This window comes from Nicotiana tomentosiformis, chromosome 5 (assembly GCF_000390325.3).
Source record: "Nicotiana tomentosiformis chromosome 5, ASM39032v3, whole genome shotgun sequence".
Taxonomy (NCBI): domain Eukaryota; kingdom Viridiplantae; phylum Streptophyta; class Magnoliopsida; order Solanales; family Solanaceae; genus Nicotiana; species Nicotiana tomentosiformis.
In genome coordinates this window covers 69,686,215-69,704,504 of record NC_090816.1, presented here as the reverse complement: position 1 = coordinate 69,704,504, position 18,290 = coordinate 69,686,215, and positions in this window count along the sequence as shown.

Sequence of the window (18,290 nt, the reverse complement as noted above, 5' to 3'; positions counted from 1 at the left end):
TGGAAGCGCATTGGCAATCCTACCCGAGTGGTGCCCACGGAGGATGTATAGATTACGGAGGACTTGTCATACGAGGAAATTCCAGTTACCATCCTAGATCGACAAATCCGTAAGCTACTAAATAAAGAGGTAGCCTCCGTGAAGGTTTTATAGAGAAGCAAGAATGTGGAAGAGAAGACGTGAGAAGCGAAGGAAGAAATGAAGTCTAAATAACCCCACCTATTTCAAACTGAAGATATGGCTCGAGGTGGGACACCTTAGCACAGCTCTATTTAGGCCAGTAGGTCATCAGGTAAGCTCTTATTTTTGACTTTCAAAATTTATAATGGACAGCTGTGTGAGGCCAAGTGTTGCTATTTGTAGACATTGTCCATGTGTGGCATGTATAACATGTTTTCTGGCTGCGTACAGGTTGATTTTAATCTAATGTACGGAGGAGATTCTGGCAAAATATTTCCCAAAGTCTCTAAGAATAAACATTCGAGGACGAATGTTTCTAAGGGGGGAAGGATGTTACATCTCGCGTTTTTATACGTTAAAGTTTCGTCGTAAATTAATCGACGTAAGATCGGGAATGAGGTTATTTTGGTATTATAAGTATTATGCTATTTCAAACACGTGGTGAGTAAATTCGTGAAGGAGAGAGGGTGAGCAAATAGAAGAAAATGAGTCTCGTCGAAGTTTGGAAATTTGGAATAAAATATGGTCCGAGCTATAATACCCCGTATTTATGGACTAGTACCATACAAGGTACCATATGACCATGATAGTATGATATATAAGGTGTATTAAAAATGAGTAGTATTTTAAGTAGTTTGAGATAATTCTTAATTACGTGGGTAATTGGTTAATTATTGGTTTAATAGGAGATTAACCATGTAATTAAGGATTTGTGGATAATTGTAGGCGGGGACAAAGCCCCCCCCCCCCCCCCCACGTAGCAGAAAGTGGAGGAAGATTGGTAGTGACTCTTGACCTTAGACAATTAAAATTAAGAGGACACATGGATACTACTCCTAGCCATCCTTGCAAACACGTTGAAAGGGGAGTTGGTATTAGTCATCCCTACACTTTGTCTTCAATGGATATCAAAATTCATTTGGAGGAGATTTGGAAATTCATATGAGACTTCATATGATAATAGCAATGAGAGTTCTTGGATTAGTAAAGGAATTCATACAAAATTATACTGCGTAATAACAATGGGGTTTTTGCAATTCCAAGGGAGTACGGTGCAATCCTTCTCAAGAATATCATACAAATATTTCCCTACTCCAGGTATGTTAAGGCTAAGCACTTCCTTCATTTTGGCATGATCTCGTAATTACACGAGTTTGATAATGACGCATAAAGAGAAGTTTGTGAAAATACTGTAATACTGTATCTATTTTCACCACCATCGAGCTATAATCGATGGGCAGGCCCCTATTGGGCAACCTCTGATCAGATGGTAAGTTATATATCGAGCCTATTATGGCCGAGCGCCTATGAGCGAGCCCAGAATGGCCGAGATACAGATCCTAGTATGGCCGAGCGCCTATGAGCGAGCCTCCTACGGCAGAGCAGTTATGCGTTCTGAGCCTTATAGGGCCGGACATTTATGTTACTTACTATATTGAGAGAGTGGAATCAATATCAGCAGGTAAGTATATCTCCAGATCATCTTTGACTCCCAGTTACTTTCAGTTATTATATTATCAGTTCAGTTTCAGCTTTTAGTTATTTTATTGCCTTGCATACTCGGTATATTATTTCGTACTGACGTCCCTCTTTTTGGGGATGCTGCATTTCATGCGTGCAGGTTCAGACAAACAAGCGGGTAGACCTCCTCAGTAGGTGTTGCCCGATTTTAGTTTTATCGGTAAGCTCCACGTCCTTCGGAGTTGCCGGGTCTAGAAGTTTTGTGTGCATCTTGTGTATATATGTATATAGATTATGGGTAGGTCCGGGCACTGTTCCGATCATGGTACATCCATCAGTAGAGGCTTGTAGACATAACCTGTCAGTTAGAGCAGTATGTTGGGCTTGTAGGCCTTGTATGTATATTTTGTTGGTTGTTCAGCTGTAGTAGTTATGACGGCCTTGCCGGCCCAGCTTTATATTGATGTTTAGTCAGCGTTGGTTTCCTTTCAGTTTTATCTTTTTCCTCACAAATTGTCTTGCAATGTGGCCCATGGCCAAAGTATGACATTATATGTTCAGATTCCCTTAGTCGCAAGTTGGTACGCAAGGATAGGTGAGGCACCGGGTGCCGGTCTCGCCCCCCAAGTTCGGTGCGTGACAACTTTTCATCACAATTGGAGGGGTAAGTGATCTCTACTTAGTTTTGGTGTTAGATATTGATTACCCATTGATTATTTCACCTAATATATGAGAATTTAAGGTGAAATTTGGAATTTTATTGCTAAGATTTTAGAGAATGAGATTTGGTGATTTGATTGTCGATTTGAGGTTAGAATTGGATGAAAAACATATATTTGGACTTGTATCGCAGTGGGTATTTGGAATTTGTGAGTTTGGTCGGGTTCTGGGGTGCGAGCCTGGGGTTGACGTTTTTGGGTTGACTTTGTGATTTTGATTAAAGATATTATATTTATCATTCTGAACCATTTTTTGTGTCTTTTATTGATGATATTAAGTTATTTTGGCTAGATTCGAGCCTTACTGAGGTTGATACACGCGGGAAGGGCTTGTTATAGGATTGATTTGGCTTGCTTGAGGTAAGTATCTTACCTAAACTTGGTTGAGGCACTAGTTGCCATAGCTATTTGTGATAGCTATGTGCTATGGGTGTCACACATGTGTGGGGCTAAGCCCATGTACGAGCATCGGGGTATTTTCCATGCTCGGGGTAGTGTTTAGGCTATGATATGCCTTGAATTGATTGCTAAACTACATGCTCTGGTGCTTCTCTTATGTGTACCCTTGTTGCGAGCTATTTGAGCCATACACCTTAGCATGTCACTTATACCAGTCCAGAAGTATGAATTTGACGTTCTTTGATCATGTACATGTATTCTGCATATCTGCTTTATGTGTGATATGGATTGGACTGGTAGCCCGTGATGACACCAGGCAGATTGTGATATTGTGCATGTGACCATGCCATATGGAGCGTGATATTGTGCTTGTGATCACACCGGACGGAGTGTAATATTATGCTCGTGACCACACTGGGCGAAGTGTGATATTGTGCTTGTGACCATGCCGGGAGCATTTTGATATTGAGCTTGTGACCATGCCGGGTGGATTGTGATATTGAGCCTATGACCACACCGGGTGGATTATGATTTTTGCACGTGACTACACCGTGCAGCGTGTGGATATGGATCCATACCCCTAGGGTCACCTGCTCATGTGCCTTCTTGATAGTGTACATGCGGATTGAGGAAATACTGATAAGTGGTTTGGTACTGCTATTGAAATTTTGAGGAAACATTGCCCAATGTTGATTTGGTTGTTGCATTTCATCCTTACTTGCAACTTCCATGACTGCTATGTGTTTATTTGCATATCTTGTTTATATATTGGATTCTTGACTGAGTAGAGTACACTAAGTAATTGTGTGCACCAGGTTGGTTCTTTTAGTTATTTATGACTTGATCATACTATTGTTCTGTACTTGTTGAATTTATGAATTGTACAGGTAATTAGAGAGTATCACTTTTAATTATTGTTTATATTACCTCGCCGAGGTTAGTTATGATACTTGCTGAGTAAATGGGGTCAGTTGTACTCATATTACACTCTGCACTTAATTGTGCAGATCCAGGTATTGGACAGAGTCACCAGTAGCAGAGTATTGCTTGCTGAGTTATTCTGAGAGATGAGGTAGAGTTGTATTTCGGTCGCAGTCTTGGCGTCTCTTTTCATTTTGTATTGTTGTCCTTATTTTAGATAGTTTGGTTATTTAGCACTTCAGACTTATATTTTTGTTCAGAGCTCATGAATCTGTATTTACCAGTTCTGGGGGATTTATCATGTATTGGCGTTATTATATTGAAAGCTTTAGATTGGTATCATTTGTCAATTATGTTATTATGTTTCGTCTTGTTATGTTCGTCTTGCCTAGCAAGTGCGTTAGGTGCCATCGCTCCCAATTGGTGGTTTTGGGTCATGACAAGTTAGTATTAGAACCCTAGGTTCATAGGTATTACGGGTAATAAGCAAGTTTCGTAGAGTCTTGCGGATCGGTATGGACACTTCTGTACTTATCTTCGAGAGGCTATCAAACTGTTAGGAAAACTTCATTTTCTTGCATTCTTGTCGTGCTAATTTATTATCTCTGAAGTTCGAACCTTTACTCTTCTATTCCCTCAAAGATGGTAAGGACACGTGCATCCGGATCAGGAAGGCACCAGTACCACCAAGAAGGTCCGCGAGAGGCCGGGGTCTAGGTAAAGGTTAAGGTGGGGCTCGTACTACAGCTAGAGCAGCACCTGTGGAGCCACCAGTTGCTCCAACTAAGGAGCAGATTCCAGATATTGTTTAGCCGGTGGGGCCAGCTCAGACACTGGCGATACCTATTATTATACCTGGTCTTCAGGAGGCCTTGGATCAGATCTTAAGTGTGTGCATGAGTTTGGCTTAGGCGGGTATGGTACCAGTGGCACTAGCTACCTAACAGGCTGGGAGAGGATCCTAGACTCCCGCCGCCCGTACTCTAGAGCAGCTAGCTCAGGGTTATCAAACACCAGAGGTGTTAGAAGTTCAACCAGTTATTGCTTCTCGGGCCGAGGTTGGTCTACCTATGACTGATGAGGAGCATAAGAGATTGGAGCAGTTTAAGAGGCTTGACCCTCCAGAGTTTAGCAGAGGAGATTCAGAGGATGCTTAGGGTTTTCAGGATTGGTGCCATCAGATTTTTCGCACCGCGGGTATTATGGACAGTAGTGGAATTGCTTTCATAACATTTTAGCTAACAGGGGAAGCCTACAAGTGGTGGTAGGCTTATGAGTCAGGCAGGCCAGTTGCCGCAGCACCACTGTCATGGCATGGGTTCTCAGTTCTCTTCTTATAAAAGTGTGTCCCATAGACTCGTATAGAGAAGCTGCATAGGGAGTTTGAGCAGCTACGTTAAAGGGATATGATTGTGACCTGGTACTTGATACGATTTGCATATTTAACACGTCATTCTATATGGTTGGTTCCCACTGAGAGGTAGAAGATCAGGAGGTTCATTGATGGCCTTAACTATGGTTTACGTAACAGTTTGGATTGATAGGCTAAGACAAATTCTAGATTTGAATAGGTGGTTGAGATTTCTAGACGTATGGAGTAAGTTTGCAGGCTTGAGCGTGAGGAGTGGGAGGCCAAGAGGCCTCGTAGTCCAGGTGGTTTCAGTAGTGCCTCATCTAGAGGCCGGTCACATTACAATAGAGGTCATCCTGTTAGAATCGCTCAAGCAGCTCGTCATGTTCCTCGTGGTTCTTCAGTTAGCCAAAGTTCAGTACTCGCCCAATTTACTCATTGTTCAGTGAACTGCTGGCATAGAGTTTTTATCATGTTTCATCTGCTCAGGTTTCTACAAGCAGTTCTTCGGGTTATCAAGTTCAGCAACCTTATAGGAGGGGTTGTTACGAGTGTGGGGACTTGAGTCATCTCAAGATAGATTGCCTCAAACTTCTAAGTAGGGTCCCACGACAGAGCTCATAGCCTATGATTTCATCACCAACAACTACACCACTCGCATAACCAGCCAGGGGTGGGGCTAAGATAGTTTGAGGTTGCCCTAGAGGGGGAGGTCGATCAGGTGGTGGTGAGGCCCATTGCTATGCATTCCCAGCTAGGCCAGGGGCAGTTGACTCTGGAGCCATAATCACAGGTATTATTTCAGTGTGCCACATGGATGCTTCAGTATTATTTGACCCTGGTTCCGCTTATTCATATGTATCATCATACTTTGCTCGTTGGTTGGATATGCCTCATGATTCTTTAGAAATGCATGTTTATGTATCTACATCAGTGAGGGATTCTATTATGGTGTATCGGGTATATCGATCGTGTGTGGTACCATTAGAGGTTGTGAGACTAGGGTTGATCTATTGTTACTCAGTATGGTCGATTTTGATATGATTCTGGGCATGGACTACTGGTCACCATGTCATACTATTCTTGATTGTCACGCTAAGACCGTGATATTAGCCATATCGGGGTTGCCTAGGGTAGAGTAGAGAGGTTCCCTAGATCATGTTCCTAGTAGAGTGATTTCATATTTGCAGGCTCAGCAGATGGTTGAGAAGGGGTGTTTGGCGTATTTTCCCTTTGTGAGGGATGCTAGTGTTCATACTCCTACCATTGAGTCAGTTCTAGTAGTGAGGGAATTTTCCAAATGTGTTTCCTGCAGACTTGCTAGGCATGCCACCCGACAGTGATATTGATTTAGGTATTGACTTTGTGCTAGGCACTCAGCCCATCTCTATTCCACCATACTGCATGGCACCAATAGAGTTGAAGGAATTGAAGGAACAACTTCAGGAATTGCTTGATAAAGGTTTCATCAGGCCTAGTGTGTTGCCTTAGGGTGCAACGATTCTATTTATAAAGAATAAATATGGTTCAATGAGAATGTGTATTGACTACATGGAGCTGAACAAGATTAAAACCAAGAACAAGTACCCACTATCGTGTATTGATGATTTGTTTGATCAGTTTCAGGGTGCTAGGGTATTTTCAAAGATTGATTTGAGATAGAGGTACCATCAGCTGAAGATCCGGGCTTCAGATATTTTTAAGACGGCATTTAGGATCCGCTTTGGTCACTATGAGTTTCTGGTGATGTCTTTTGGGTTGACCAATGCCCCGAGAGCTTTTACGCAGTTGATGAAAAATGTATTCCAACCCTATATAGATTCCTTAATCAAAGTTTTCATTGATGACATATTGGTGTATTCTCGCAACGGGGAGGATCATGCGCAACACTTGAGGATCGTGCTCCAGACTTTGAGGGAGAAGAAGTTATATGCTAAATTCTCCAAGTTGAGTTTTGGCTTGATTCGGTGGCATTCTTGGGTCATGTAGTATCTAGTAAGGGGATTAAGGTGGATCCGAAGAGGATTGAGGCAGTTCAGAGTTGGCCCTGACTATCTTTTGCTACTAAGATCAGAGTTTCCTCGGGTTGGCTGGGTATTATCGCCGTTTTATGGAGGGATTTTCATCTATGGCAGCCCCATTGACTTAATAGATGCAGTTCCCTATTTAGGTGGTCTAATGAGTGTGAGAATAGCTTTCAGAAGCTTGAGACTACCTTGACTACATCTCAAGTTCTGGTTTTACCTCCAGGATCGGGTTCTTACACAGTCTATTGTAATTCGTCATGGATTGGCATTGGATATGTGTTGATGCAGAAGGGTAGAGTTATTGATTATGCTTTGTGTCAGTTGAAGCCCTATAAGAAGAACTACCAGTACATGAATTGGAGTTGGCAGCCATTGTTCACGCGTTGAAGATTTGGAGGAATTATCTTTACGGCGTGTCTTGTAAGGTATTCACAGATCATAGGAGTCTCCAGCACTTGTTCAAAAAGAAGGATCTGAACTTGAGGCAGTAAAGGTGGTTAGAGCTACTTAAGGACTATGATATCACCATTCTTTATCATTCAGGATAGGCCAATGTGGTGGTTGATGCCTTGCGTAGGAAGGCATAGAGCACGGGGAGTCTTGCTTATATTCCAATTGGGGAGAGGCCGTTAGCACTAGATGTTCAGGCTTTGGCCAACCGGTTTGTAAGGTTGGATATTTCGGAGTCCAACTGAGTTTTTGCTTGCATGGTGTCACAGTCTTCTTTGTTTGAGTGCATCAAGGCGTGTTAGTATGATGATCCCCGTTTGCTTATCCTTAAGGACACGGTGCACCACGGTAATGCCAAGGAGGTGACTATTGGTGATGATGGGGTATTGAGACTACAGGGTCAGATATGTGTTCTGAATGTTTATGGTTTGCGTAAGTTGATTCTTGAGGAGACTCATAGTTAGCGGTATTCCATTTATCGGGGTTCCACGAAGATGTACCAAGATTTGAAGCAGCACTATTCGTGAAAGAGGATGAAGAAGGATACGTTTGAGTATGTTGCTCGATGTTTGAACTATCAACATGTGAAGTATGAGCATCAGAGACCCGATTGTTTGCTTCATAGGCTTGATATTCCAGAGTGGAAGTGGGAGCGTATCTCAATGGATTTTGTAGTTGGTATTCCATGGACCTTGAGGAGATTTGACGAAGTGTGGGTCATTGTGGATAGACTGACCAAGTCAACACACTTCATTCTAGTTATGACTACCGACTCTTTAGAGAAGCTGGCTCGGATTTATCTTCGTGAGATTGTTTGCCTTCATAGTGCACCCGTGTCTATTATCTCAGATCGAGGCACTCAGTTCACATTGCATTTTTGGAGTGTAGTACAGCATGAGTTGGTCACACAAGTCGAGCTGAGTACGGCATTTCATCCCTAGATTTTGGAGGTTCATGGGATCAGTTCCTTCCGTTGGCAGAGTTCGCCTACAACAAAAGCTCTTAGTAAAGTATCTAGATGGCTGCTTATTAGGCCATATATGGGAGGCGGTGTCGTTCTCCTGTTAGTTAGTTTGAGCCTTGGGGGGGGAGGGCTAGATTGTTGGGCACCGATTTGGCCTGTGATGCTTTGGAGAAGGTGAAGTTGATTTAGGAGCAACTTCGTACAATGCAATCCATGCATAAGAGTTGCACAGATAGGAGGGCACGTGATGTATCATATATGGTGGGCACGTGATGTATCATATATGGTGGGTGAGAAGGTTCTGCTCAGAGTTTCTCCCATGAAGGGTGTGATGAGGTTCGGGAAGAAGGGCAAGTTGAGCCCTTGATATATTGGTCCTTTTGAGGTGCATCAGAGAGTTGGAGAGGTGACCAACAGACTTGCCTTGCCACTTAGTCTATCAGGATTTCACCTAGTGTTTCATGTTTCTATGCTACGGAAGTATTATGGGGATCCGCCACATATTTTGGACTTCATCATGGTATAGTTAGATGGGGATTTGACTTATGATGTGGAGCCGATTGCCATTTTTAGTTGGCAGGTTCGGAAGTTGAGGTCGAAGAATATAGCATTAATGAATGTTTATTGGAGAGGTCAGCCAGTCAAGGAGGGTACTTGGGAGACCGAGCAGGAGATACAGATAAGATATCTTTACCTTTTGAGACTCCAGGTATGATTCTACACCCGTTCGAGGACGAATATTTGTTTAAGAGGGGGAGAATGTAATGACCCGGCCGGTCGTTTTGAGTATTTTATCACTGTATTCCCTATTTTATGCTTTACATATGTGCATTTGTTGTTACGTGATATGCCAGGGTGGTTGGTTTGGTTTCCGGGAGGTTTTAGTGTGAATTAGGACACTTAGTCCCAAAATTGGAAGCATAAGTTGTAAGAGTTGACTGGAGTTTGAATTTTGTATAGACAACTCCGAAATGGTATTTTTATGGCTCTAATAGCTTCGTATGGTGATTTTGGATTTAGGTATATATCCGGATGTGGATTTGGAGGTTCGTAGGTTGATGTGGTACTTTTTAGCGAAAGTTTGAAAGTTGAAAGGTTTGGAAGGTTGATTGGTTTCGCCGGGATTTTATTTTGTTGATATTGGGTTCGGATTGTGGTTCCGAGAGTTAGAATATGTATGTTGTACCATTTGAGACTTGCATGCAAAATATGAGCTCATTCAGAGTTGATTTAATATAGTTCGTCATGACTATTGGAAGTAAAAAGTTCATTAGTTCATTCGGCTTGAATTAGAGTGCGATTCGTGATTTTGATATTATTGTACGTGATTTGAGGCCTCGAGTTGGTCCACGTTAAGTTTCAGGATTGGTTGGTGTGTTTGGAGGGGTCCCGGGGGACCTCGAGTGTGTTTCAGATTATTGACAGATCATTTTTGAACTTCGAGGGATTGCTGACGTTTCTGAGTTCTGATGCTTTCACACCAGCGATGGATTGGCCGCAATTACGAGGCGGCAGAAGTGGCTGGATGAACACAGATGCAGCGTTGGTCTAGTTGAGGCTCAGTCCACAGATACGGATAGGGAGGCGCAGGTACGAGGGCGCAGATGCATAGGTGAGGCCGCAAATACGGAAGCACAAATGCTCTTAAAGATCCACAGAAGCGGGAGTTTGGGCCTTTAGAATGGATCGTAGAAGCGGTCCATTGATCGCAGAAGCGGTGCCAGGGGTGAGACTAAGTGGACCGCAGGTGCCTTTTTGCTAGGCAGATTTATATTCGAAGGGTTTTGTTATTTCTCTCATATTTTGAGTTGTGGAGCTCGACTAGGGACGATTTTTGGAGTGGTTTTCATCACAATTGGAGGGGTAAGTGATATCTACTTAGTTTTGGTGTTAGATATTGATTACCAATTGATTATTACACCTAATTTATGAGAATTTAAGGTGAAATTTTGGGAATTTTCACTATGATTTTAGAGAGTGAGATTTTGTGATTTGAGGGTGGATTTGAGGTTGGAATTGGATGAAAAACATATATTTGGACTCGTATGAATGGGCGTTAGGAATTTGTGAGTTTGCTTGGGTTCCGAAGTGCGGACCCGGGGTTGACTTTGTGATTTTGATTAAAGATCTTAGCTTTATCATTTGGAAAAATTTCCTATGGCTTTTATTGATGATATTAAGTTATTTTGGAATCCGAGCCATCCGAAGGTTGATACACGCGGGAAGGGCTTGTTAGAGCATTTATTTGGCTTGCTTGAGGCACTAGTTGCCTTAGATATTTGTGATAGCTACGTGGTATGGGTGGCTCACATGTGTGGGGTTAAGCCCATGTGCAAGCACCCGGTATTTTCCATGCTGGGGTAGTGTTTAGGCTATGATATGCCTTGAATTGATTGCTAAACTACATGTTGTGGTGTTTCTCTTATTTGTACCCATGGTGCGAGCTATTTGAGCCATGTTTGAGGTTCATAGAGGTTAATTTCCTGATTAAACCTGATAGTTGCTATTTTGTGATATATTTACCTAATTTGAGCTATGATATCACAATTCCACATGCATACATCTTAGCATGTCACTTATACCAGTCCAAAAGAATTAAATTGATATTCTTTGATCATGTACATATATTCTTGCATATTTTCTTTATGCATGATATAGATTGGACTGATAGCCCGTGACCTCGTCGAGCGGATTGTGATGTTGTGCTTGTGACCATGCTAGGCGGAGTGTGATATTGTGCTTGTGACCACGCCGAGTAGAGTGATATTATGCATGTGACCACACCGGGCGGAGTGTGATATTGTGCATGTGCACACGCGGAACGGATTGTGATATTGAGCCAGTGACCACGCCGGGCGGATTATTATTTTGGCACATGACTTCGCCATGCAACGTGTGTATATGGATCCATACCCCTAAGGTCACCCTATTATATGCCTTCTTGATGGTGTACATGCGGATTGAGGAAAAACTGATCAGTTGTTTGGTATTGTTATAGAAATTTTGAGGAAAAGCTGGCCAGTGTTGATTTGGTTGTTGATTTCATCCTTACTTGCAACTTCCTTGACTGCTATTTGTTTATTTGCATATCTTCTTTATATGTTGGATTCTTGACTGAGCAGAGTACATTAAGTAATTGTGTGCACCAAGGCGGTTCTTTCTAAGATTTATTACTTGAGCATACTATTGTTCTGTACTTTTTGGATTTATGAATTGTATAGGTAATTAGCGAGTATCACTTTTAATTCTTGCTTCTATTACCTCGCCGAGGTTAGTTATGATACTTGATGAGTACATGTGGTCGGTTATATTCATACTACATTCTGCACTTAATTGTGCAGATCCAGGTGTTGGACCGAATCGCCGGTAGTGGAGTTTTGCTTGTTGAGTTATTCCGAGATGTGAGATAGAGCTACATTTCGACCGTAGTCTTGGCCTCTCTTTTCATTTTGTATTGTTGTCCTTATTTTAGATAGTATGGTTATTTAACACTTCATACTTGTATTTTCGCTTAGAGCTCATGACTTTGTATTTACTAGTTTTGGGGGATTTATCATGTATTGGCGCTATTATGTTATATTGAAAGCTTTATTCTGGTATCATTTGTTAATTCTGTTATTATATTCATCTTGATATGTTCGTCTTGCCTAGCAAGTGCGTTAGGCACCATCACGCCCAATTGGTGGTTTGGGTCATGACAATAATTTGAGACTCATAAGAACAAGAATCGTCGAATTCCGAGTACGTATGAGGGAGTTAGAGTCCTTTATCGGAATTTATGATTTTTGTCGTGTTCCGAGAAGTAAGCCCGGGTTGACCTTTTGGTTGAATTTGCTATTTTTCATAAAGATCAAAGTTTTATTATTTGGAATTGATTTCTTTAGCATTGTTTGATGTTATTGAGTTATTTTGGCTAGATTTGAGTTGGGCCGGAAGTGACTTTTTGAGATAATGCTATTTTTGAGGATTGATTTGGGCTTATTGAGATAAGTATCTTGCCTAAATATGGTTTTGCCTAAATTTTTGATGATGTGCACGTGCCACGTGTGGCGCACATGCGAGTGGTTGAGCCTATGTGTGTGTACCACGTTTATCCATGCTTGGGGTAGCATTTAGACTATTGTTATGCCTTGGTTGAATACCTGTAAATTGTGATTTCATGTTTTATGTGTGGTACGACTACGTTACTTCGTGATTCATGTTAGAGATCATGTGTAGGTTTATTTCTACTGTTTAAACATGATACTCATTATTGTGTGGTGTAACCGCCTGATTTGGGATTTAGTTATACACTTCGCACATGCATACTCTTAGAATGCTATTATATCAGTCCTGGAATATGTGATTTGAGAATTATTGACTGTATACAAGTGCTATTATAGATGTTTCATTGTTGTGGAATGGTTCGTTAGAACGTGAGTGGTCCGTGTGGATCTGAGTTGACTGAGGCATGTGAGTTGTCCATGCGGATGATATATATTATGGCACGTGAGATATCCGTGCAGTGTGTGGATAAGGATCCATTCCCTTAGGGTCGTCCTCTCATGTTTCTCTATTGACGACATACACGCGGTATGCGAAAAACTGATTAGTGTGTGGTTTTTGCATCTCTTCTCTATTGGCAAATACCTTGGGTGTATACATGTTTTATTCGCATATCTTCTATATATGCTAGATCCGGAATGTATACATGCCGCTTTGTGCATATCTTCTCTATATGTTGTTTGATTCAGATTGTGAGGGCACGGTACATATCTTCTTTATATGTCTACATGTGCACACGTGACTTGATCGTAAATGCATATCTTCTCTATATGCTGAGTTGTTTACTATTCTAAGATTTGAGAACATCTTATCTATGTGCATTGATTGGTTATATATGTGTTTCATGCTTAGTCTTGCACTATAGTGGTACATTTGTAGAATTATGAACTGAACAGGTTTGGTGAGTATCATTGTACATTCTTGCTGCTATTGTCTTGTCGTGGTTAGTCATGATACTTAGAGAGTATATGGGTTTGGTTGTACTCATACTATACTTCTGTACCGTGCATGCAGATCATAGAGCCGAGCTGTTGTGGATGACAAAGATGAGCATTAAAGTTGTAGTTGTGTTCCAGATTCCATCTACCTTTTGTTCATGATAGTTTAGGATTTTCAATTTTGTTTATGTAAATTAAGAACAAGTGTTGTACTTATTCTTCATACCAGCCTTGTAAATCTGGTTAATAGTCGCTCATAATTTATACTACTAGTCCTTGGGATAGATGTATTGATTCCTCCATAGTGTTATTTAATAAAATTGGAGTTTTCTCATTGTATTTATAATATATATTGTTTGGCTTACATATCGAGTAAGGTTAGGTGTCGTCGCGACTTGGTGGGGGGTTTTTGGGTCGTGACAAGTTAGTATCAGAGCCCTAGGTTCATAGGTTCTACAAGTTATGAGAAAGTGTCTAGCAGAGTCTTGCGGATCGGTATGATGATATCCATACCTATCTTCGAGTGTCTATAGGGAATCTAGGAAAATCTCCCTTCTTTCTTTCCTTCTCGTGCAATTTTGATTTAGAGTGGGGTCTAATATTTGATTCATTTCTCTTTGATTTGTATGCGATGTTGAGCACTCGGTATCAGCTTTGCACCGACGGCTTGCGATGTTTTGGATTAGGCGCGAGACGTGTTTTGTGTTGTAGCGGTAGGCCAGTATGGGTGTCACGGCACAACAGTCATAGTTAGCAGTTGTGTTGAACACTACTTGCTAGGCAAGCCAACAGTCACACAATAACAACGAATTTGAGTAAACATGATTGAATAAACTCAACAACAGATTTATCATGAAATAACTGATGAAAACAACAACGATACTACTACAGCCATCCCAATGATATGGTGTCAATGAGTACATGAATACTATTGAATATCAAAATACAAAGTCAAATCCTCAATACAATTGTTTGGACAATAGAACCATAACAAAGGAAATAAATGAAAGAGAACTCCAAGGTCTGCGAACATAATAGCAGCTACCTCGTAGTCTCTCAAGTACTTATACCAACACAGCTCTAGCAATCACCCCGTCCGGTAGTATCTAGATCTGCACACGAGTCTAGTATGAATACAACCGTCCCTATATACTCAATAAGTAACAAACCAAACCTTGGGCTAAAAGCAGTGAAGAGCTTAGAAGAAACAGTCAAAGATCAATATCAATAACTAGTAACAGCTCAAGATGTAAAGGAAATAGTTTAAGTAATTAACTCAATGGCAGCATGCTCAGCTCGTTCACATTTCAGGAATTTAGACATGCTTTCCAAGTATAACAATTTAAGCCCAACACCGATAAAATATTTCATTAACCAGCTAGCATGAGGATAGTACATCTTTATTCCTACATGTCAGATCTACATGTCAAATCAACAATATCACACTCAAACCATTAAGAATAACCACACAACAACACTTAGCACTGTAGGGGTTCCTGGCATAGATTCCCATCACCAAAGCACGTATATATAACATTGTGCCTTCCCCCATTGTTGGTATGTCAGACTCTGGAGGGGTGGATCCTACCCAAACGCTAATCATAATCACATAGCCCAATAATGAGGCCTGGTGCACGCGTTGACCCTAATCAATAACACTTAGCCCAATATGAGCCTGGCGTACACGTAACCTCAAAATCAATACCAAATCTGCTCTATGGCCCGAGCTCAGTCATCAACTAGTCAAGTCTCAGTTAACCACATCTAATAATATTCAATTTAACAATGTTACACATATGAGGCATCAACAACATGTGAGGAATCTAATAAGAAAGTAATGAGAAAGAGATATGATACACGGATATAGCATCATGACTGAGAGTATGTGTACAATTAAGGCAAATAGCTCAAAAATGGCAAGGATAGCCCTATCAAGTCTCAAACAAGTATCACATAGCCTAAACATGATTTCTAACATGAATCAGAACACAAATAATCATACAGGTTTAGAAAATACGGATATAACAAGGCATGATAGCAAAATAATCCCATAATTGCTTAAATTCCACTCCTAATCATGAATACTCTGGTGCACGCATACACACCCATCATATAGCGCGTACGCCACCGCAATACCTCTCATATGACGTAGTTCCCAGGATTAAATACCTTCAAATCCAAGTTTAGATATGTTACTTACCTCAAAGCGCACAAATCAATACTCCAAAAAACCCTTGCCATGCGAATCGGCCTCCGAGCGACTCAATCTAGCCAAAGCAACTTAATATCATCAATAAGAGCCATAGGAATCAATCCCACAAAATAAAGCTAAGATCTTTAATCAAACTCGAAAAGTCAACCTAAAAGGTCAACCCTGGGACCACAACCTGGAACCCGACAAAACTCACAAATTCTGAACACTCATTCAAATACGAGTCCAACCCTTCCAATTTCATCCAATTCTAACCACAAATCGACCCTCAAATCACCGAATCTCACTCTCCATTAACATAGCCTAAAATCCCCAAATTCCACCTTAAATTCACATAAATTAGGTATGATAATCAATGGGTAATAAATAACAATCAACAAAATTGAATAATCTTTACTCACCTCTTCAATTGCAGCAAAACGTTTCTCAAAAATTGCCCTTAGCTAAGCTCCACAACTCCCAAAATGAGAAAAACACTGAAACCCTAAATTATAAAATTTGCGCAGCAATTCCCGCATCTGCGGTCCAAATCACCGCACCTGCGATACCACATTTTGATCTAATTCTCGCATCTGCGAGATCCACTTAAGTCCCGACCATTTGCACTTGCGGTCCCTTCTCCGCACTTGCGGGACCGCTTCCGCAATCCTGCCTCTACACCTGCGATCTTCCTTGCTTCCATCCAAGTCCACATTTGCGGACCTTCGCGCGCATCTATGCATCCGCTTCTGCAGACCCCTACCGTATCTACGGACTTTGCGTAGCCCAGCCTTCATCCACACATATGATAAACAGGATGCTTCTGCAGCTTCGCACCTGTGGAAAATCCCTCGCAGGTGCGATTGCACTAGAGTTCCCCAACTTCTACAACTCCTCAAAGGCTATAAATGATCTTCCAACCATCCGAATCACACCCTAAGTCATCAGAACCCCATCCAAACATACCAACAAATCCTAAAACCTCTTACAAACTTACTCAATGCCTCAAATAACATCAAACAATACCAAAACTACGAATCGCACCCCAATTCAAGCCTAATGAAACTAATAAACTTCCAACTTCCAAAACTCATGTCAAACCATATCAAATCAACTCCGAATGACCTCAAATTTTGCGTGCAAGTATCAAATGACACAAAGGATCTATTCCAACTTTCGGAACCAAAATCTAAACCCGATATCAACAAAGTCAACTCCCGGTCAAACCTCTCAACCTTCCAAACCTTTAACTTTCTAACTTTCGCCTAAAAGCACCAAACCAACCTACGGACCTCCAAATCCATATCCGGACATACGCCTAAGTCCAAAATCACCATACAAAGCTATTGGAATCATTACAACACCATTACAACATCGTCTACACAAAAGTCAAACTCCGGTTAACTCTTTCAACTTAAGCTTCCAACCTTAGGACTAAATTTCCCAATTCACTCCGAAACTTTCCCAAAACCAATCCAACAACCCCGAAAAGTCACATAACCACAAATGAATATAGAAGAGTCAATAAATAGTGGAACCGGGCTACAAAACATAAAATGACCGGCCGGGTCGTTACAATCTCCCCCTCTTAAACAAATATTTGTCCTCAAACAGGTCTAGAATCATACCTCGAGTCTCAAATAGGTGAGGATATCTGCTCCACATCTCCTGATTGGTCTCCCAAGTGGCCTCCTCGACTGGCTAACCTCTTCAATCCACTTTCACTGATGTTATAATCTTTGACCTCAACTTCTAAACCTGCCGGTCCAAAATGGCTACCGGCTACACATCATTAGTCAAATCCCCGTCTAGCTGCACTGTGCTGAAGTCCAAAACAAGTGATGGATTACCATAATAATTTCGGAGCATAGAAACATTAAATACTGGGTGAACTCCAGATAGACTACGTGGCAAGGCAAATCTGTAGGCCATCTCTCCAACTCTCTCAAGCACCTTAAAAGGGCCAATATACCGAGGTCTCAACTTACCCTTCTTTCGGAACCTCATTACACCCTTCCTAGGCGAAACTCTGAGCAGAACCTTCTCATCCACTATCTATATATGCAACATCACGAGCCTTCCAATCAGCACAACTCTTATGTCTGGATTGTGTTGTACGGAGTCGCTCCTAAATTGCCTTAACCTTTTCCATAGAATCGTGGACCAAATCAATGCCTAACAATCTAGCCTCTCCGGGCTCAAACCAACCAATTGGCGAACGACATCGCCTCCTATATAAGGCCTCATACAGGTCCATCTGGATGCTCGTCTGATAGTTGTTGTTGTAGGCAAACTCTGCGAGCTATAGAAATTGATCCCATGAACCTCTGAAATCTATGACACAGGCATGTACCATGTCCTCCAATATCTGAATAGTGCGCTCGGACTGCCCGTCCATTTGGGGATGGAACGTTGTACTCAAATCTACTTGCGTGCCCAACTCTCGCTACATTGCACTCCCAAACTGGAATATGAACTGCGTGCCTTGGTCAGAAATGATGGGAACGAGCACGCCATACAGGTGGATATTATCCCATATGTAAATCTGAGCTAACCACTATGAACAATATGAAGTCATCACCGGAATGAAGTGTGCGGACTTAGTCAACCGGTCTATAATAACCTAGACTACATTATATTTCTTC